This window comes from Tursiops truncatus, chromosome 6 (assembly GCF_011762595.2).
Source record: "Tursiops truncatus isolate mTurTru1 chromosome 6, mTurTru1.mat.Y, whole genome shotgun sequence".
Classification (NCBI taxonomy): Eukaryota; Metazoa; Chordata; class Mammalia; order Artiodactyla; family Delphinidae; genus Tursiops; species Tursiops truncatus.
This window is the reverse complement of record NC_047039.1, coordinates 58,942,399-58,964,936: the sequence shown is the minus strand read 5'-3', so window position 1 is coordinate 58,964,936 and position 22,538 is coordinate 58,942,399. Positions and strand designations below refer to the sequence as shown.

General features: G+C 40.8%; 1 protein-coding gene and 1 long non-coding RNA gene across 7 annotated transcripts in view; one reads left to right on the top strand and one right to left on the bottom strand.

The window, feature by feature from the left end:
* Nucleotides 1–6,235: 6,235 nt before the first annotated feature.
* LOC117312627 (uncharacterized) lies at nt 6,236–9,827 on the bottom strand. Its single transcript, XR_012332502.1, has 3 exons — nt 9,366–9,827; nt 8,171–9,192; nt 6,236–7,710 (listed from the first exon to the last, which is right to left on the bottom strand). It is a non-coding gene; the product is annotated as an uncharacterized lncRNA (long non-coding RNA).
* The window catches only part of KDM4C (lysine demethylase 4C), a 400,106-nt gene continuing 386,460 nt past the window's right edge, over nt 8,893–22,538 (top strand). For 5 of the 6 annotated variants that reach the window (XR_012332500.1, XR_012332501.1, XM_033858103.2 and 2 more), the window contains exon 1: nt 8,893–9,025. The gene's annotated coding sequence lies outside the window, so the exon portion shown is untranslated. The remainder of the gene's footprint in view (nt 9,026–22,538) is intronic. The other variant, XM_073806126.1, reaches the window with a different exon arrangement.

Sequence of the window (22,538 nt, the reverse complement as noted above, 5' to 3'; positions counted from 1 at the left end):
ACCACTTCCCCACCACAGGGACTTCATGGGCCTGAAACTTTTCTTCTACCTTTTCTTTCTGGCTCCACCTGAGGCCTAAGAGAGGCATACCTGGCCTCTACCTGAAATATATGGCCTGTTCTATGATTATTAAATCTATAAACACTGGCCTCTACCTTTTATCTTTAGTAATATGTTTTTGCTAATCCAATAATGCTGCTCTTAACATGTATTTTGATGCATATATATATGCAGACTTAGGGGAGAAATTGCTGGGTCACAGGGTATGCATATGTTCAACTTTAGCAGGTAATGCCAGTTTTCCCAGTGGGAGTGAGCACTTAAAAGATATATAAACAAAAGTCCTTCACTTCACTTGCTGAAGACCCCAAAGCATTTTTTTTTTGGAAAATAGGTATTAACTTACAATGAAACATAGATAAAGTATGTATAAAAAAAGAATTTGTTTTCATTTTGGCAGAGACAATAATTTCTCCACCAAATAGAACATTTTGTTTCTATAATTCATACCAGAGTACTATTTCCTAGCATATTTCAATAAAGCTTGAATGAGTGAATTAATTAATTGGTCTTCTCCATAGATTGGTTTAAATCAGATACACTTTAATACACTGGAAATTATATGGTATTTAATGGTTATATATGTTGTAAGATAGACTTATTACTCCAGATAATTTTTTCTTGGGTTTACAATGTAAACCAATACACCTTGTTCCATTAAACCTCTGGCTTACAGACTAAAGAAGTTGGTTAACACACACATGGTATTGTCATATGCTGTCATAAATGGACCTGCTGCTTTCCTTACTAACCAGAAGTGATTTCAGCAAACTAAGGAGAGAAAATATTTTAAAAATCATCCCCCTTTTTATTAAAAAAAATAACAAGGCATACCTTGTTTTTGTTTTTTATAAATTTATTTATTTTATTTATTTATTTTTGGCTGTGTTGGGTCTTCGTTGCTGCACGCAGGCTTTCTCTAGTTGTGGTGAGGGGGGCCTACTCTTTGTTGCGGTGCCTGGGCTTCTCATTGCGGTGGCTTCTCTTGTTGCAGAGCATGAACTCTAGGCACGTGGGCTCAGTAGTTGTGGCTCACGGGCTTAGTTGCTCCGCAGTATGTGGGATCTTCCCGGACCAGGGCTCAAACCCATGTCCCCTGCATTGGCAGGCAGATTCTTAGCCAGTGCACCACCAGGGAAGCCCCATACCTTGCTTTATTTTACTTCGCTTTATTGTGCTTTGCAGATAATGTGGTTTTTACAAATTGAAGTTTTGTGGCAACCCTGCATTGAGCAAGTCTATGGTCACCATTTTTCCAATAAAATTTGCTCACTTCCTGTTTCTATGTTGCATTTTGGTAATTCTCACAATATTTTGTGAGAATTCTCACAAAATTTTCGTTATTTTATTTGTTTTGATGATCTGTGATCAGTGATCGTTGATGTTACTGTTATAATTGTTTTGGGGCACCACAAACCACACCCACATAGGACGGCAAGCAATTGATAAATGTTGTGTGTGTTCTGACTGCTTCACTGTTCCCCCTCTCTCTCCCTTATTTTGGGCCTCTCTATACCCTGAGACACAGCAGTGTTCAAATTAGACCAAGTCATAACCCTACAATGGCCTGTAAGCGTTCAAGTGAAAGGAAGGGCTGCACATCTCTCACTTTAAATCAAAAGCTAGAAATGATTAAGCTTAGTGAGGGAGGCATGTCCGAAAGCCAAGATAGGCCCAAAGCTAGGCCTCGAGCAAAGTACTTAGCCAAGTTGTGAATGCAAAGGAAAAGTTCTCGAAGGAAATTAAAAGTGCTACTCAAGTGAACACACAAATGATAAGAAAATGAAGCAGCCTTTTTGCTGATATGGAGAAAGTCTGAGTGATCTAGATAGAAGTTCAAACCAGCCACAACATTCCCTTAAACTAAAGCCTAATCCGGAGCAAGGCCCTAACTCTCTTCAATTCTATGAAGGCTGAGAGGGGTGAGAAAGTTACAAAAGAAAAATTTGAAGCTAGCAGAGGTTGGTTCATGATGTTTAAGGAAAGAAGTCATCTCCATAACATAAAAGTGCAAGGTGAAGCAGCAAGGGCTGATGTAGAAGTTGCAGCAAGTTATCGAAATCTAGCTAAGACGAAGGTGGCTACATTAAACAACAGATTTTCAAGGTAGATGAAACAGCCTTATATTGGAAGAAGATGCCATCTAGGACTTTTATAGCTAAAGAGGAGAAGTCAATGGCTGGCTTCAAAGCTTCAAAGGGCAGAATGACTGTCTTATTAGGGGCTAATGTGGCTGATGACTTGAAGTTGAAGCCAATGCTCATTTACCATTCGGAAAAGTCCTAGGGCCTTTAAGAATTATGCAGAATCTACTCTGCCTGTGCTCTATAAATGGAACAACAAAGCCTGATTGGCAGCCCATCTGTTTACAACATGGTTAACTAAATATTTTAAGCCCACTGTGGAGACCTACTGCTCAGAAAAACAGATTCCTTTCAAAATATTACTGCTCATTGACTGCTCAATGTACTTGGTCACCCAAGAGCTCTGATCCAGGTGTACAACAAGATTAGTGTTGTTTTTATGCTTGCTGACACAACACCCATCCTGCAGCCTATGGATGAAAGAGTCATTTTGACTTTCAAGTCTTATTATTTAAGAAATACATTTCATAAGGCTATAGTGGCCATAGTTATCCTCTGATGGATCTGGACAAAGTCAACGGAAAATCTTCTGGAAAAGATTGAGCATTCTAGATGACATTAAGAACATTTGAGATTCATGGGAAGAGGTCAAAATATCAACATTAAAGGAATTTGGGGGACTTCCCTGGTGGCACAGTGGTTGGGAGTCTGCCTGCCGGTGCAGGGGACACAGGTTCGAGCCCAGGTCCGGGAGGATGCCTCATGCCGTGGAGCAGCTGGCCTGTGCACCACTGCTGCTGAGCCTGCGTGCTGCGGCTGCTGGGGCCCGCGTGCCTGGAGCCCGTGCTCCGCAACAAAAAAAAGAGGCCACCGCCATGGGAGGTTTGCACCCTGCAGCGAGGAGTGGCCCCCACTCGCTACAAGTAGAGAGGGCCTGCGCGTAGCAGCGAGGACCCAACGCAGCCAAAAATAAATAAATAGAATAAATAAAGGAATTTGGAAGAATTGGATTCCAACCCTCATGGATGACTTTGAGGGGAGTGGAGGAAGGAGCTGCAGATGTGATGGAAATAGCGAGAGAACTAGAATTAGAAGTGGAGCCTGAAGATGTGGCTGTATTGTTGTAACCTCACGGTGAAACTTGAATGAATAAGGAGTCACTTCTTATGAATGAGCAAAGAAAGTGGTTTCTTGAGATGGAATCAACTCCTGGTGAAGATACTGTGGAGATCGTTAAAATGACAACAAAGGATTTAGATTAGTACATAAACTTAGTTGATAAAGCAGTAGTAGCATTTGTGAAGATTGACTTTAATTTTGAAAGAAGTTCTACTCTGAGCGAAATGCTATCAAAGAGCTTTGCATGCTACAGAGAAATTATTTGTGAAAGGAAGAGTCATTTGATGTAGCAAAATTTATTGCTCTTATTTAGAGGAATGGCCACTGCCACCCCAAGCTTTAGCAACCACCACCCTGATCAGTCAGCAGCCGTCAACACCGAGGCAAGAACTTCCACCAGTAAAAAGTTTACAACCTTCTGAAGGCTCAGATGATGGTTAGCGTTTTTTTGCCAATAAAGTATTTTAAAATTAAGGTCTGTACATTTTTAAGACATAATGATATTGCACATTTAATAGACTACAGTATAGTGTGACATAACTTTTATGTACACTACGGAACCAAAAAATTCATACGGCTCACTTTATTGCAGTGGTCTGGAACAGTCCCCACATTATCTCCAAGGTATGCCTGTATATTCTTTGCCTGCAACTAAAAAGGATTTGAAATATCAGTATGTATATAATATGGCTGAGAAAGCTAAAAAATTCCTTATGCTAACAAAATTATTGTATTTCATTGTGAGTTACTGACAACCCTGATAAAGAAACTATCCAAGTTAGGGAAACAGTAGAGAGAAAACTCTTTCAGTTACTGAAATTCTTAAGGGTCAATAGGAGCAAAGGAAAAAGGCACTCAGTTTCCTTTTCACTTGTTTTTGCCTTCAAGTTTTCCCCTTTCTAATCAACAAAAAATTTTGTTCAAAAGGAAAGGGAAGGTTCAGAAGTTTTACCCTTTATTTATCAAGTTAAATCAACGTGGGTGGTCCATTTGTCAAAAGGTGGGTAAGAAAGTTGCTATAAAAAATATACAAATATTAACATACGAAATATTTGAAAACCTTTTAAATTTAAATGTCACTTATATAAAAGTGCACAAATCATAAGTGTACAGCTTGATGAATTATCACAATTATTATCATCCAGGTTAAAAAATAGAACATAAGCCACACCCCAGAGGTTCCTTTCCCCTCCCCTCCCAATTGCTCCACCCCTTTCTTCTCAAAGGCAACCATTATTTTGACTTTTTTTTTAAAATAAATTTTTAAAATTTACTTATTTATTTTTGGCTGTGTTGGGTCTTTGTGGCTGCACGCGGCGAGCAGTGTGGCGAGTGGGGTCTACTCTTCCTTGCAGTGCACGGTCTTCTCATTGCGGTGGCTTCAGTAGTTGCGGCACGTGGGCTCAGTAGTTGTGGCGCACGGGCTTAGTTGCTCCGTGGCATGTGGGATCTTCCCAGACCAGGGCTCGAACCCGTGTCCCCTGTATCGGCAGGCGGATTCTCAACCACTGCACCACCAGGGAAGTCCCCATTATTTTGACTTTTAACACCATAGAATAGTTCTATCTATTTTTAAATGTTAAATAAATGGAATAACAGCATGTATTCTTTTGGGTCTGTCTTCTTTCACTTACCATTGTTTTTGTGAGATTGTCATTCTGTTCTGGGTAGCAGTAATTCATTTATTTTTATTGCTGTATAGTTTTCCATTGTAGAAATTTATTGACATTTATATCTCCACTTAACTGCTGATAGATACCTGGGTTGTTTCCAGTTTGGGGCCTCACAAGTAATGCTATAAACCTTTTTGTGTATGTGCTTGATGCATATGTATATGTATTTCTATTTGTGTTTCTGTTTCTCCACATTGTCACCAATGTTTGTTTGTCAGTTTTTATTTTTAGCCATTTTTGTGGATGTATGTTGGTATCTCATTGTGGCTTTATTGTGTGTTCCATGAGAGCAAGGCCACATCTGTCCCGTTCATAGTTGTATCATTATCCAAAACCTGTTCATAAAACATAGTACAAATAATAACAGTAATACATAATAAAAAGGATTGATTTAAACAACTATAAATACTGAGTTTGCAACTTCAACTTAGGTATGTAGTTTTTATTTGCTAAAATGAATGGTTTTTATTGTTACGATTTTTTTTTTTTGTGGTACGTGGGCCTCTCACTGTTGTGGCCTCTCCCGTTGTGGAGCACAGGCTCCGGATGCGCAGGCCCAGCGGCCATGGCTCACGGGCCCAGCCGCTCCGCGGCATGTGGGATCTTCCCAGACCAGGGCACGAACCCGTGTCCTCTGCATCGGCAGGCAGACTCTCAACCACTGCGCCACCAGGGAAGCCCTATTGTTATGATTTGATGTCATAAATAAGTCCCAATGTTTTCCTTGATGTGAAAGAAAACATAAACTACCTCACTTGTTCCCCCAGCACCCCACCCTTCCAAACACACATGTACAAGTTTAGGACAATGGCCCAGGGAGAACTAGAAGCCCTAGGGAAAGAAATGACATATCTCCCCAAAGCTTTAATTTTATTCAAATATTTTGATGGGGAAATTAAATATTTTAACTGGTAATTTTAGGTGTTTTTATTATATTAAACATAGACATAATGGTATCCAAACTGAATATTTAGCTTATACAGAGAGTTGACTCACTTCAATGTCTAGCCCACATCCTTGGTCACCATATTCTTCTTGGCCATTGTGACTCCCTTAGTGGAATAAGACTGGAAAGCTTTGATAATGATGGGGAATTAGTGAAGTGTTTCAGTTGTGCGGAATCATGATCCAATTTTTATTTTAGGAGGGTAATTCTGACTTGCAGTACAGAAGATGAGTTGGAGGGGGAGGGGGTGAGTGGAGAATGCATTGGAGGTAGGGAGATCATTAGGAGACTTTTGTAATAATCCAGGTAAGAGATAAATTGATCTGAACTTCAGAACACAGGACACAGAGAAGAACAGGTACCAAGATTTCTAATTTTATTAGGTACTCACTATCATATTAACTATGACACTTTAAAAAAATCATCTAAACATCTAGTTATTGGTTGGTTTGTATTATACCTGTAGAAGTAACATACATATGTGATAATGATAAATGGAAACATTAATGAGTATTACTATTATTTATTTATATTTGCAAAAGTCTAATGGACTTCAATATATTCAAAATTAGACTATATTATTTAGTAGTGTATCAATTTATCAATTTGCTGCGTTATACATATCTTAAGAAATTTATAAGTATTGTCTCTGAGGTGAACAGTAGTTCACATAACATAAGCTTCAAGGAAAATCTATGTATCCATTATACAGCCTCCATCTTATTACAACTGGCATTTTTAATTGGATGTAAATAATTTACTACATGGCTAAAATGTTAATTTTCATTGTAATTTACAACAGAGATATTTCAATACATTAGGGACACAACATTTTCTGTGACATGAATCCAGTTGATCTTCTAATAGGCTCACTTCAATTTCCAAAACTGTGAAGTGCTTAATAGATTCACACAGTGCTTTACAGCTTTTGAAGTGTTTTGACATTGTACAGTATCTTCTTTAATGTTCAAAAATGCTCAAAGTCAGCAAAACTGATATGTCACCCTCATTTTTCAGATTAAAAAAACTGAGACTCGATTTACTGTGTTCGACAAACGTTATTTGTGCAATATTATGTGTCTACAAATTGTGAGTGGACTGGAATTCAGGTTTCCAGACTTTTAGCTTTGGTGTACTAGGTTCCTCGTCTAATACAGCATATGGCTTCCAAGGACCCTGGTGTTTAGTAGTTGACATATTTCCTTTTTTTTTCTTTTTTTTTTTCTTTTTTTGTGGTATGCGGGCCTCTCACTGTTGTGGCCTCTCCCATTGCGGAGCACAGGCTCCGGACGCGCAGGCTCAGCGGCCATGGCTCACGGGCCCAGCCGCTCCGCGGCATGTGGGATCTTCCCGGACCGGGGCACGAACCCGTGTCCCCTGCATCGGCAGGCGGATTCTCAGTAGTTGACATATTTCTTAATCTCAATACTTCGGTTTTCATATCTGTAACAAGGAGGTAATAATCATACCTATTCATTGAATGATTATAAGGATTAATTTCGTTAATATATGTGAGGCTCTTAAAACAGTGTCAAGTTCACAGTAAGCCCTAAATGAATGCTGTTATACGTTTATTGTTTTAGCATATCCGATTGACTTGTAAGGAGGGTTGGGATCCTCATAGTATACACATTTGTAAAAGTCCCAGTTGAGTTTACATATTAGGTAAGTTCAATCGTGTACCTATGTGGGTAATAATTCTAATTTAATGACTTATGAAATGTGGTGACCCAATAATTCCATTAGCTTTACTTAATCACCCATATTTCATCTGTCCTCGCAATGCTCCTTCCAGGGAGAAAAGACTCCCAGGGTGCGGTAAGTGGACCTGTTTAGATATTAAAAAAAAACAGAAATCAGTGGATTGTAGTAGAAAACTCAGCATATGAGACAGCCCGAGTGTGCTCAGAAGTGTAAGGTTCTGCCCAATCTTTCTTCGCCGAGAAGACGTTAGACGAAACGTCACAAAGGACCCAGCTGGGAACTCTACAGGAAGTTAAAAAAATTGTTCAGCTTTGCAAAACACCTGGTGCTCAGCCATCTGTCTTTGGTAGTACAAAGACCTTAGTTAAGTAAGGTCTGTGTGGTTCTTTCTGACACCTTGGAAGACAGAGGTACAGCACAGAAATAACAAGTTGTAGCAAGCTAATTTAAGTACGTCTGAGGGGTCCGGAGGTACCTGCACTTCCTGTTACTACAATTCAGGCCATAGTGCTGTCACCCCAAGTTTTTGAGAGACCCCCCCGTCCGAATTCCTATGGGGGTCGCCTCGGGACTCAAGAGCACACCTGCGCGGTGCGGAACTTGTTCCGCGTAGGTGACTGCAGTACAGGGCAGTTTCACTCCTCTCGGCTAACAGCACAGCTTCTCGCTTGAGTTACTTGTTAAAGGGTTGGCAGGCACACACCCTTCGCTCACTCGGGATCTCCCATTTCGGTCTGGAGGCTCAGGAGCCTCGGCCGTATGACGCTGTCATTGCTGCCCAGCAGCGAGCAGCGGCATCCTAGCCAGGCTCGGCTGGGCATTCCGAGGCCGCACCCAGGGCAACGCCACTCTGACGTTCGCGTTCCGGAGGCCGCCATAGGCCCGCGTCGGAACCCACGGCGACGTGTGGCGCGTGGACTCCATCAGGTCCAGCCCTGAGGGAACCCGGTAGGCGCTTCCAGGCAAGGTTCTGTGCACCTGTTCCTTCCTTCTGCTCAAGTGTCTCCCCGTTCTGGGCAAAAGGGGACATGTCCGTCTCCAGAAAACACGAAGCGCGGCGGGAGCCTAAGCTAAGAACAGTGCGGAAGATTAAGCCCAAAGCAAGAAGGTGCCTGGCACCTTTAAGCTGTTTGGAAGTTCACGTGACCCACTAAGTGCCGGGCCCCGCGGTCACGTGACGGCGCGCGCGCCCTCGCGCAGGGAGAGCCGGCTGGCGCTGTGCGCGCGCCTTCGCCGCTGTCTCCCTGCCCCTCGACGGGAGGGTGAGGAGCGGCGGAGTCATCGGGCGACTGGGTCCGGGTGCGCGTGCGCAGCGAACAGCTGTCACCCAGTGCGGAACAAGTCTCCCAAATTTCCCGAATCTCCCTGGGCCGGAGGCCACCGTTTGCCTTCTCACCTTCCTGTTCTGGGTCGTGTCCTCTCCCCCGCTTGCGCGCCAGGTAACTGCTTTTCCGGAGTCCGGGGGATGGGGACCGTTGGGGGAGGGGCCCGGGCGGTCTTCCTGGCACTGCCCCGCTCTGCGCGGGGCAGCAGGGGGTGCCGGCGTCCGGCGGAGCGGAGACGCCGGGCCAGAGACGCTAGGTCCGCGGCCGCCGCGACTGTCACGCTGGCGAGAGAGCGGCCGGCCATGGTCTTGGGGTGGGAGGCGGGAGCCAGTGACAGCCCGCTCCGGCCCTCCGGGGGTTCGGTCCCCAGGCTCGCCGTTCTCCCGGGGGCCGGAGTCAGGGTCGGGCTCCTTGGAAGGGGCGCGCGGGTGGTCCGGGGATGCCTACTCCTTACCTTTCCCCTCCCAGCCCGGTCTGCGGTGGACTCCGCGGAGGCCGGGCCTGGTGCGCCCCTTGGGGCCATCTCTTCCCTGGGACTCTCATGACCCGCGGGGTGAAGGTGAGGGCTCCTCTCCAGACTACCCCACCGTAGGTAGTCAGCTCCTCTCTCGGGTCCGTCCTTAGCCCCTGTGGCTATCCTATTGGTTTTTCCGGCGTGGGGCCATTTCTTCCTGCAGTGCCTCTAGCCACGATGCGGTGTAGACAGTGGGTGCTTAATAAATATGAGTTGGATCGGGTCGCGTGGAATGCCAGGCATAGGACGTGGCGGGGGGTGGGAATGTGAAGAAAGGAGCCAGGCAGGCTGGGGCTCCGGGCTCGAGCTTGGGGTTTTCCTCGGGGCTCAGCCAATGAAACCAGCAGGGCTCGATTCGCATGCTTTCCGGGTGAACTCGGAGCCAGTCTCCCCTTGAGCTGCAACCACGCACTTCTGCACGGTCTGGTTTTGGTTGTGGGCGAATGCCAGGGAGCGTTTTTGTGTGGTTCCTCCCCCTGGAGAAGAGAGGGCAAACTTTTTTTTTTTTTTTTTTTAGCAGTTGGTAAATTACCCTGCTGGGTGATTTATCAAGCGCTGCTTCGGAAGTGTAGGTTAAAAGTTGCAGCCGGTCCACTCTTAACCCTTGTGGAAGTTTTTTGGTAGGCTCGGTTCACCTACGTTCGGACCAAACTTTGCCCTATTTCACCCACTTGAATTTGCAGTATTTTTTATTTTTAATCTCGGGAAACTCAGCGTCACTGTTCCTATGGCAACGGTTACTAATATTCTAATTTCGAAGTGTCGTGTTTGAAAATTAGTGGCTTTAAATATTAAAGGTCCATTTTTACTTTGTAGCACTCAGTTCTTTATGATCATTAGTCTAGGTCTCCTACCTTGCGGGTCCCCTCCCAACTCCCAGGCTTTGTTTTGGAATGTGTCACACGGTTCGGGTCTTTTAGGCCCTCTTTCTTCCAATTTAAGGTCTTATGAAAAGTTTGCACATAATCTTTACAGCACCCTACGAACTTGGCAATACAATTTAAATCGGAGACTTGTTTCATTTTATTAACAGACTGTAATCTGTTGCTTTTGTAAAGTTAAAAACATATTTTAAACATTGCATGTGCACAAATGCTTAAAAGAAGAATCTGTTAACCTTCAGTAAGAATGCAGATTTTAAGAGGCTGAACAGGTACTTAATTTTAAAAAAGCTTCTTAGACTTAAATTTCAATTTAAGGACGAAAATCTGGTATATTGAGTTCTCTTCTAGACATCGTAATCATACAGGGCTAGGTTAGGTCCCGCTGGGGTACAGTCTGAATTCTTTGCTCTTCGTATCGTTTTCTAATTGCCTGTTGATTGCCTTTTCTCCTCTACAAGAATATTAGAGCTCTGACAGGTTTTGTGTGTGTGTGTGTGTGTGTCTTCTTTGTTCTATTTCCAGCAGTTTACCATAGTGCCCCAGTGCTCAAAATACCCTGTTTCTTAATAACAGCTTTATTGAGATATAATTCACATACCATAAAATCCACCTATTTAAAGTGGATTTTTTTCATGGTATTTAGTATATGTATAGAATTGTGCAACCATCAGCACAATCAATTTTAGCACATTTTTATCACCTCAAAAAGAAATACTTTCCCATTAGCAGTTACTGTCCATTTCTTCCAAATCCAGTCTTCACCCCAGCCCCAGGCAAGGACTAATCTGCTTTCTGTCTCAGTAGACTTGCCTGTTCTGGACTTTCCATATAAATGTACTTATATAATACTTGGTCTTTTGTGGCTAGAGTTTTTTCACTTAGCATAATATTCAGAGTTCATCCATGTTATATATAGCATATTTCAGTACTTTATTCATTTTTATGGCTGAATAATATTCCACTGTATGGATATATCACATTTTATGTGTTTGTTGGTTGATGGGCGTGTGGGTTGTTTGTACATTTTGGCTGTCATGAATGATGCTGCTATGAACATTCATGAACTAGTTTTGTATGCATTTTTTTTTTTTTAACTCTTGGGTATACACCTAGTAGTGGAGTTTCTGGATTAAACATTTTCTCTTGAATGAGTGAATGAGCAGGTAGGGATAATAGTATTGATAGGCCCCTTTGAGAGGCCTATTGACTCTTTCGTGCTTCACTACGAAGACCACTTCTTAGAGGCAGAATTCTCTGTATGTGGCTTTGTCCTGAGTATAGTGTTGTGTTTTTCTTGTCTGGATGTCATTAAGATCGTCCCTTTCTGTTAGCCCAGTCTTTTTTCATACGTAATACTCATAATGATTATTCCCTTGATATTGATTTATTTGCTGTATGTTTATTAGAGATATGATGATAAAACAGGTACATTCCATGCTGTCATTAAACTCAGTGTCTAATGCAGGTCTTTCAGTCTTTTAAAATTTATATTTTCTTTTTTGTACTATGAATAGTTAATGCTTCTCTCCCTACCTTCATTTCTAATATGAATTTCTTGGGAGTTGTACCATAGTTAAAATCACTACATTTTCTTTATCCTTATCGGTCTAGAAGGCTTTATGGAGCCTAAAATATAAATTTAAAATATCGGATTATTATCTTTTTCTCCCTGCAGCTTCACCCCCCCTCTCGCCTCCCCAAAGATTCCCCTGTGCCCCTACTCTTTACACCCTTTGGGAGAAGATGCTGATCATCTAAGTCCACACTTGTAGGGCCTAATCCTTTTCCCACCTAAGCAATTGGGACATTCCCTTTGAGGAGTCTATCTACCTTGCTTCTCTTTCAGTGGCCTCACCTCATTCTTTCCCTGAGTCCTCTCAACAAGGCTTTGCCCAGCCAGTCTCCTCCCTCTCCCCAGTTGCCTGGCTTGGTGGGGTTCGGTACCCAGCACACATTCTTGTTCTCTCTGCCTAGCAGCCTGTGCTTCTTTGTCTGGTTAATTCCATCTCATCCTTCAGATAGCTCAGCTCAGTTGTCACTTTAGGTTAGTCTTTCCTCAGTCCTATATACTTGCCATAGCAGTGTTCTGTAATCTCATTTATAGACTTAAGTCTAGCTGTGTATCACTCTTTACTTTCCATCCCCATGTATGCACAGAAAAAGCTCCACATGAAACACTGAAAGTGGTTACTTCTGGGCAATGGGAATATGGTTAATTTGTCTCCTTTGTGTTTATGTGCATCTTTGGATTTTTCTCCTATGTATCAGTGTGACCTTTGTGAGCAGGAGAAAAAACCAGTTAAAATCCATGTTTGTTAGAAAATCTGACAACAGGAGACTTTAGAGGAAAAAATGTCATTAGTAATTGCCATTTTTAACCTTTTTTGTTTTGTTTTAATAACCTAGATGAGATTTTACTATAGCTTTTCAACATCAAGCTTTTATTACATTTCTGTTCTTTCTCATATGTAGGGACTTCTAGGGATCAGTGAGGTTGCCTGGGGTGGTCTTCCCTAGAAGCTTGAAATTAAGCCGATTCTTAGGGACCAGAACATAGCATCTATTTGGGTATGAGAACTGAGTTTGTGCTAAATAACTCATTTCCCTTTTTTTCTCTGAGAAATGTCCTTATTTATACATTTGTATGTTTCATACTCGAGTTTTTCCTTGCAGAATTGCTTGTTATTTGCGCCATTTGTTTTATTTTTGCTGTGGTTTATTCTGCCTAGTAGTGGGTACTTGTCTTCAATAGATAACACCTCCTATGTGCCATGCGCTGTGTTAGATGTGGAGCATATTGTGAACACAATAGACGAATGATTCCTTACTATTTCATAAAAGAGGATTGTTTTGAATGTGACTGTTTAGTTACACCGTTGCTCTTGCTCTGTATTTTCAGATACACAATGGCTTCAGCTGCTGTGGTATTTATGAATTGCTGTTCCATAGAGACTAAAATTTTTTTAATTTAATTTTTATTTTATATTGGAGTATAGTTGATTTACAATGTTGTATTAGTTTCAGGTGTACAACAAAGTGACTCAGTTATACATATACCTATTTTTTTTTCAGATTTTTTCCCCATAGAGTTTATTACAGAGTATTCAGTACAGTTCTCTGTGCTCTACAGGAGGTCCTTGTTGATTATCTATTTGATATATATAGTTGTGTGTGCATGTTAATCCCAACCTCTGATTTATCCTAATTTATCCCCCCCCCCCCACTTTTCCCCTTTGGTAATCATAAGTTTGTTTTTCTAAGGCTGTGAGTCTGTTTCTGTGAGACTTTAAAATTTATTCTAGATTCTTCTGGGTTTGTATTATACATTACTGTGGGTAAATATTTAAGGAGCAGAATAATGTATCATCAAAACCGTTTTGGTGATGACTTCTTTGTTTTATATTTCCATCCAGTTTTAGTTATTAATTTGGCATCTCTACCTGTTAACTATAACAGGCCAAACTGTGATCTTTCCTCTCCACTATGCTCCTCTGAGTTTTTCTTGTACCTCACTCCATTTCTTTGTTAACTTGGGAAACCTGAGGGTTATCCCAGACGCCTCATGGCTCTTCAGCCCTCGCATTTGTACCATCACCAAACCTGTCACTTCTGCTTCCTAAATATGAATCAAATCAGTCTTCTAGTCTCCACCTGGTACCACCTCTGTATCCACTCTACCCCCCTTGATATCTCTTCTCTACCCAGTGATCTTTTAAAATGCAAATTGGATCATTCTAATGGCCCTCGGGACATTTAAAAGTCCTGCATTATCTCTTCCTATCCCAAGCTCCCCCACTAAGCCTTATTTATCAATAGATGGTTCTACCTTTCCGTCCAGTGGCTTTTCTTTTTTTTTTTTAATTAAATAAATTTATTTATTTATTTATGGCTGCGTCGGGTATTTGTTGCTGCATGGGCTTTCTTTAGTTGCAGCGAGCGGGGGCTGCTCTTCACTGTGGTGAGCGGGCTTCTCATTAAGGTGGCTTCCCTTGTTGCCGAGCACCGGCTCTAGGCACGCACACAGGCTCAGTAGTTGTGGCGCATGGGCTTAGTTGCTCCGCGGCATGTGGGATCTTCCCGGACCAGGGCTCGAACCCGTGTCCCCTGCATTGACAGGCGGATTCTTAACCACTACGCCACCGGGGAAGCTGCCCAGTGGCTTTTCATTTCCCCAGACCTTACAGACCCTTGCTGAAAGTGCCATTTTCTGCCAGGCAGATTTTCCTTCCCAATCCCTTCCTTTCCAAGTACATCTTTCTGGTCTCTGCTTGAATGCAGTTTCTCAGACAATCCTGACCTGTCACCCCTACCTTTTCCCCAATCTAAATCAGCTTCCCTAATGATAACTGATCCTAATTTACTAAACTTTTCCTTCCATAACACTTAGCAGTTTATAATCTTATATTTATGTGATTATGTGATAGTTTGTTTCTAAACTGAAAGAATTCTACAATGGCAGGGATCAACTATTATTCACTTACATAACAGCAGCACACTGCTGTCTCACCAGCACTATAGTATAGGTGCTCAGTAAACCTTTGTTATACAAATTAATGACATTTACGTATATGAAAAAATTAAGGAAACTAAAAAATTAAAGTCAGGCACACGGTAGGAAGTACCTTTTACCCATCCGGACCACACACACACACTATAAAACTGAAACAAAAATTTCACAAAATAATAGTTTGCCACCTGTTCTGTACTCTGATATTGTCTGTACTCTGATACTGTATAACATATTATAAAAAATATTGATATAACCCACTAAATCACGTAGGACTGCTGACGGCAGTTTGAATAGCAGAGGTCTAAGGCAATCCATTAGCCCCTTCCCCCCTTTCGAAACACAATTACTATTTTCTTAGTCTTACCTGATGGGAAGTATAAGTATAGCTTTAAATACCACCTTCCAACCCCCCTCACACGTTTAAAGAATTAGCTGTTGCCAAAAGCTAGTTATTCTTAGAAGTTCTGGCCTGATCTCAAAGGAGGGTTGCTTAAGGTCAGGTTGAGAAAAATCTAAACCTGACTCGTTTTAGGTCTTCTCTTCCAGGTTTCTCTGGGGCCACTAATAGCACTCTCCCACCCTGCTTCCTTGAGCTCATTACAGGTGTGTTTTAAGGCTGGCTGCTCATCAATTTTATTTTCTCAATTTATTACAAACCAAACAATTCCAGAAATGAAAACAAGGGGATCAAGGCAAACCAGTAAGTATTTGTGAAGGTATGAATTAAGGAGCCTGGCCGGGCATGAGTGTCACGTTCAGCGTATCACTAGAGCTTACCCTTAGGGCTGTGGTTCTCATTTGTTCACTTACCAGAACTCCTGTGAGGAAAAAGCTTGGTGCTGTTTACCCCACCATGAAATATTGATCTCTTATATATTTTGCTAACTAAATTATTAGAAATAACCTAAGTGTCTAGCACAGGGTCTATTTTAAGTGAACTCTATGCTCTGCTATTACTAACTTGGAAGAATATTTAAAAACATTAGGTAATTCCAAACCTTCTTTGTTTAATGAAAAAAAGCAATAAACAAAATTGTATACATTGTATGATCCTAGTTGTGTTTAAACATGTTTATAAATGTGTATGTCTAGAAAAAATACACTGGAATGTTAACTTGGTGGTGGGATTACTGGTAATTTTGATTTCCCTTCATTAAAAAAAATTTTTTTGAGAATGAACATTATTATATTTATAGTAAGAAAGGCTCAGTTGAAAAAAAAATTTCCTATACATTACCACGTATTTGCAAATAGGAAAAATAACACCTTTCTTAAAGTGGTGGTTAGGGACTTCCCTGGTAGTGCAGTGGTTAAGAATCCGCCTGCCAATGCAGGGGACATGGGTTCGAGCCCTGGTCTGGGAGGATCCCACATACCGCGGAGCAGCTAAAACCGTGTGCCACAGCTGCTGAGCCTGCACTCTAGAGCCCGCAAGCCACAACTACTGAGCCCGCGCACCACACCTACTGAAGCCCACATGCCACAGAGCCCGTGCTGCACAAGAGAAGCCACAGAAATGAGAAGCCCGCGCAATGCAACGAGGAGTAGCCCTCGCTTGCCACAACTAGAGAAAGCCCGCGTGCAGCAACGAAGACCCAATGGAGCCAAATAAATAAATAAAATTTTAAAAAATATACACTTTAAAATGGTGGTTAGAGGCCAGGTTTCTAGTGACTGTGTTTTGGGAACCTCTGTCCAAGCAGGACTTACATTCTACCTTCATGATATGTAATCTTGCACTGCACAGTGTTCTACGTATCTGCTCCTAGCCTGCGTATTTTTCCTTTTCTAAGTTATCAAAGTTTACTAAGCCTTGTTTTTTATCTTTTATTTTGCTGAAATCTCTCCCTGGCATGCTCAAGCATGTTGATAATGAATATTCACTTACGGTTGATCATTTAGAAAGTCCTAATAGCCCTTATTAAACCCTGCAGTCTGGCATGAGTGGAAGGGATGGAGAGGGTTTGGGATGAACTAGGGTGTATACAGGTGATACCTTTCTGTTAAATTTGGAAAATGTCTAGTTATAGTGGGACTTAGAAACCAAATTGAAGGAAACATATAGTAACAGTTTGTAATGTGTAATCATCAGTAAAATTTCCCAAAGCTGTATTTAAAATTATTTAGGCTTTTAACACTCAGGCCTTAGTAGATTAAATTAAATATTTGAAAATATATTTGATAGCTGTACAAAATACATATTTTAAGTATTGATTTACTATTTACTAGAGAAGGAATGGGAAAAGTTTGAAATTAGAGAGAGATGTCAAAATCAGGACAGTTGGCCAGATAGGACCTTTTGGAGTGTGTGTGTGACAGTGACATCACTTTTGGGGGATTACGTATTCTTGTTCTCATTTTCAGCATTGCAGGTTCAGAAATCTGAACTTTTCCCAGTGATTCAGAGTATGTCAGGCATTGGAGGACTAAGGTCCTCAGTGTCACTCCCTAATCAAACTCACAGGAAGAACCAGAACTCAGACCCAAAGCATACATGTTTGTTCCTCAGGGCTCTTTCTAGAAAGTCTGGTCCCTGGGAAAGTACACATTATTTGGTGACAGGCAGGTCCCACAGATGGAGATGGTAGCATTGAGGAGTAATCTGAACTGGGGTATTTTTCACCTGCTGGGCTTCTCTTGACCCTTAGAAGTACTCACTTCTGTTCATTAGGACATTCTTCCTGCAGGTTCGTTTTTCCTGTTGAAGGAGGTTAAAGAAGACACATTTCTTCACTTTGGCTCTTTCTTTATCTCCACCTTTTAACTCTTCTTTTGCACTAGACATTTGTTTAAATTCTAGTCCTGAGGACATCCCTTTGTTTCTCTGATTGAAAATCGGTCTTGTTGCTTTGGTTCTGTTTTGGGAGTCCATCAAATACTCAGCAAGGTCACGGGCATCCCTTTGAGTGGGAGACTGATGGTACTGATGAGGCTTATTTATTTATTTATTTTTGCTGGTAGCTTATCTCATCCATTTTGTTTTTATTTAATTTTCAAAAGGAACCCTCGCCTAAAATTTGGACACTTTACTGAGAACTCTCAGTCTACAACATTCAGGCAGCTTTCATTAGCAGGAAGAATCTAGCCCTGAGATAGGGAAATTCATTTTTCATTCCTTTTTGATAATTTTATTTATTTTTAAAAATTTATTTTATTATTTATGTACATATATGTTAAAGAAGTATTATTTTAAGTAGGCAGTGCAAGGTATACAACAAGGTATAAAACTGAGAAGGTGTAAATGGGTAAAAAGTACATATTCTTACCTTTGGCCATCAGATAGGCATTTCCTCTTATTAGTTAACCATTGTTAAAACTGTTTCTTTTGGGGCTTTCCAGACATAGTCTATATATTCTTTATAAGATATTTTGTACAAGCATATGTGTGTATATGCATATGTATGCATTTTTTACACAAATGCTAGTACCTATACTTACTGCTTTGAATATTTTTTTTTTCATTTAACTGTAACTTGCATGTGACCTTCCCCTCCTCCCCTCAGTTTTATTGAGGTATAAATGACGTACAGCATTGTATAAGTTTAAGGTGTACAACATAATGATTTGGCTTACATACATCATGAAATGATTACAACAGTAGGTTTAGTGAGCATCCATCATCTCATATAGATACAACATTAAAGAAATAGAAAAAAAATTTTCCCTGTGATGAGACTCTTAGGGTTTACTCCCTTATCAACTTTCATATATAACGTACAGCAGTGTTAATTATGTTTATCATGTTGTATGTTATATCCCTAGTATTATAAGTGAAAACTTGTACCTTTTGACTACTTTCATCTAATTTCCCCTTTTCCCACCCCCTTGGATGAGATTTTTAAAATATAAATATAGAGCTTTTTTTTTTTTTTTTTTTTTTTTAGGCTGTACCACATGGCATGTGGGATCTTAGTTCCCTGACCAGGGATCGAACCCATGCCCCCTGCAGTGGAAGCACAGGTTCTTAACCGCTGGGCCACCAGGGAAGTCCCTAGAGCTTCTTTTTTTAAAATGATGACACAGTATTGCATTGTATGTGTATGATAATTTATTTAACCAGTGCAGTATTGAAAGTTATTTTTTTTATTTTTATTGCGGTACGCGGGCCTCTCACCGCTGCGGCCTCTCCCGTTGCGGAGCACAGGCCCCGGACGCGCAGGCCCAGCGGCCATGGCCCACAGGCCCAGCCGCTCCGCGGCATGTGGGATCCTCCCGGACCGGGTCACGAACCCGTGTCCCCCGCATCGGCAGGCGGACTCTCAACCACTGTGCCACCAGGGAAGCCCCCTGAAAGTTATTTTGATTCCTATTACAGCAATCTATTTATGTACCATTACCTCAACATTTTAATTGTTGTAGCTTTATAATATATTTTTAGAGCTTTCCAGGTTATTCTTGTTTATTTTTCCTCATTATATCTAAATATGTCAAGTTATAAAAAACCTATTTATAGTTTTGGAAATAAACTTAATAGAGAAATGTAGAGAAATATCTTTAGAATATTGAGTTTTCCTGCCCCCAAATGTGGTATGCCTTTCCATTTAAGTCTTCTTTTAAGTCCTTATAAAGGATATTTTAAAGATATCTTTACACAGATCTTGTACATTTCTTAAATTTATTCCTTTGTATTTTAAAAATAATTTTCTTTTTTAACTTTGGGACAATCTCAGACTTTTAGAAAAGTTGCATTAATAGTACAAAGAACTTTTATTTCCTTGAAAAATTTGCCTTTATGACCCTATCACTGGTCAGTACTTGGGTGTGTGTTTCCTATAAAGACAGTTTCCTGCATAACCACAGTATATACATTAAAATCAAGAAGTTAAATAATATTGATACATTACTGTCATCTAATCTTTAGACCTTTTACGTTTCACCATTTGTTATAGCAATCTTTGTAGCAAAAGTGTCCAATCCAAATGATGCATTGCATTTTCTTGTTTTCAAGTTTCTTAAGTTAGCATCATTCAGTCTCAAATCGTCCTCAGTCTTTCTTTGATTTTCATTATATTGACACCTTTGAAGATTACAAGGCAGTTATTTTAGAGAATCCCTTCATTTTTGTTTGATGTCTCCTCATGATTATATTCTTGAGGCATCTTTGGCAGGAATATCACAGAGGTGATGCTGTAATTTAATTATATCTTATCAGGTAGCACACAACTTCATTTTGTTCTGTTACTAGTAATGTTCGATTTGATTGCTTGATTAAGACAGAATCTTCTGTGCTTCTCTGCTCCAAAGTTATTCTTTTGTTTCAAAAAACTATGTACATATCTTGTTCCTTATCAGGCTTTCAATTTATTCATTTATTTTTGTCAATTTGGATTTATGGTTTCCTGTTTTATTCAGGGAGTTATAATTTGTTAATATTATTTATACTGATGCTTAAATTGTCATAGGTTTGGCCCCTGGGAACCCTTCAGGGTACATTCTCTGTCCTTTTGACATGTCCCATCATTCTCTGAGCACTCCCTTCCTTTCAGGCACAGTGAGAGATTCAGGCTCATCTTGAACGTTCCCTACCTCAAATATTTAGAAGCCAAGATCTAGGTGCTTATTGATATTGGGGTGTTGCTCCCATGCCCTCTCATTGAACAGAGCTAGGGAATATGCGTATGTTCAGATATCCATATATACACACACACTCAATACACATACACAAAGAATTGTATAACACATGTACTACTACTGAACAATTCTTGTATTCCTGGAATAACCTTTTGGTCATGGTTTATTATTTTAATGTGCTTTCGGATTTTGCTTGCTCATTTTTTTTTATAAGTTTATTTATTTATTTTTATTTTTGGCTGTGTTGGGTCTTCATTGCTGTGTGTGGGCTTTCTCTAGTTGCAGCGAGCGGGGGCTACTCTTTGTTGTGGTGCGCGGCCTTCTCATTGCGGTGGCTTCTCTTATTGCAGAGCACAGGCTCTAGGCGCGTGGGCTTCAGTAGTTGTGGCACGTGGCCTCAGTAGTTGTGGCTCACAGGCTCTAGAGTGCAGGCTCGGTAGTTGTGGTGCACGGGCTTAATTGCTCCGTGGTATGTGGGATCTTCCTGGACCAGGGCTCGAACTCCTGTCCCCTGCATTGGCAGGCAGATTCGTAACTACCTTGCCACCAGGGAAGTCCCACTTGCTCATTTTTAAAAGCATTGTCATCAGTACTCTTAAAATTGTTTTGCAGTTTTCTTGGGCCAATTGTCAAGTTTTGTTACCCATTTTAGCCTTGCTTCTTAAGGATTTTAAAGCTTATTATTCTTTTTTCTTGTGTTCAGGAGCAGCTTAAGTAACATTGGGTTATGTTTCTTAATTGAGCATAATTCTGTGCAACCATCTGGGCTGGTGCTGTAGATTTATTCTTAATTTAGTGGGCTTTGGTTTGTTTGTTTTTGTGGTAGCAGGAGAGTTGAGCAAAGAGGTCAGTTATATTTAGGGTTTGGGTCTGAACCAAACAAATGCAAGTCTTTTTTTTTTTTTTTCTTTTCTTTAAAAGGTTCATTTTAATAAGATAGTGGTATTTAAAGAGTTGTCAGTCAGCATAGTTCTCAGTATCACACTGTGGAGGGAGTTTATGCAGAGGGACTGGGCCTCCCTCCATAAGACCAGGAAAATGGAGACATTTGTTTTGCTATTAACAACAAAGAAAAATTATGAGTCAAACAAACCAAATGCAGCCCAGGTAGAGTTCATTTCTGTGAACACTAATGAAGGTTTGGCCTTATATTTTAATATATTAAACCATATTTTATAATCAGTAAGAAGCATTGGGTAACAGATTATGATTTTTCCTTTGTATCATGATTGTATTTGTGTTTATTATAATTTAGTTTAATATTTGTGAACCTGAGGAAAATTAAACTCATCTAGTAGACACTGAAAATATTTTTAGATGCGTTCGCATGTCAAGTATAGCGGACACTGCGTATGGCTTATGCGATTGTGGATTGTTAGGAATATAATTTCCAAGTTTGCATATGAAATTGCACTTAAATATGTTCTCAAAGTGGTTCAAAATTTGGCTGTCGTTTTAATATTTTAAACTAAGAACCTAAGAGTAACTTACACGGCCTCTGGTGAGTTTTCTCATGGGTCTAAATGGTTTCGGTAATCTCAGATGTAAAAGTTACGCGGACTTCACTGTAGGGTTGGCGGCGACGCGTGTTTCACCCTGGGCGTCTACGCGGCTCCGGGATCCAGCTGGTGTGTGGGCGGCGCAGTGCTGGTTGACTAGCCCGCCTGCAGAGGGCGCCGCAGGCCGGTGGTAGCCAAGAAGCCGCAGCAGGTGCTGTGGGTCCACGGCAGCTCTCGCACTTCCGCTGAAGTGGCTCTTCCTCCCAAAGCACTCTGAGCGATACAGTCCAAGCCCAGCAAGCTTTTAGTCAGAACTCACAATCAGGTGAAATACAAGTTTTCGAAACTGTTGAAATCGCCTTCTTTGTTGTGTGTGTCCTTGTCACACTGCTGCATAATAATAGAAAGTGCATCAAGTTTCTAAATTCTTCTTGGTCATAGGAGAACAATCCTTTTTTTCTGTTCAAGCAGAAATATTAGTTGGCATTCATTGCATAATTTTCGGGGTCTGTCCGGACCCAAATTTTAATGTAATTTTCCTAAAAATTGGAATTAACAGAGAGTTAAGGTTTTTTTCCTTAATTCACATTTATTGAAAATTGATCAGAATTTCCCTTTTTAGCCCTTTTCATGACAGACACAAATCTAT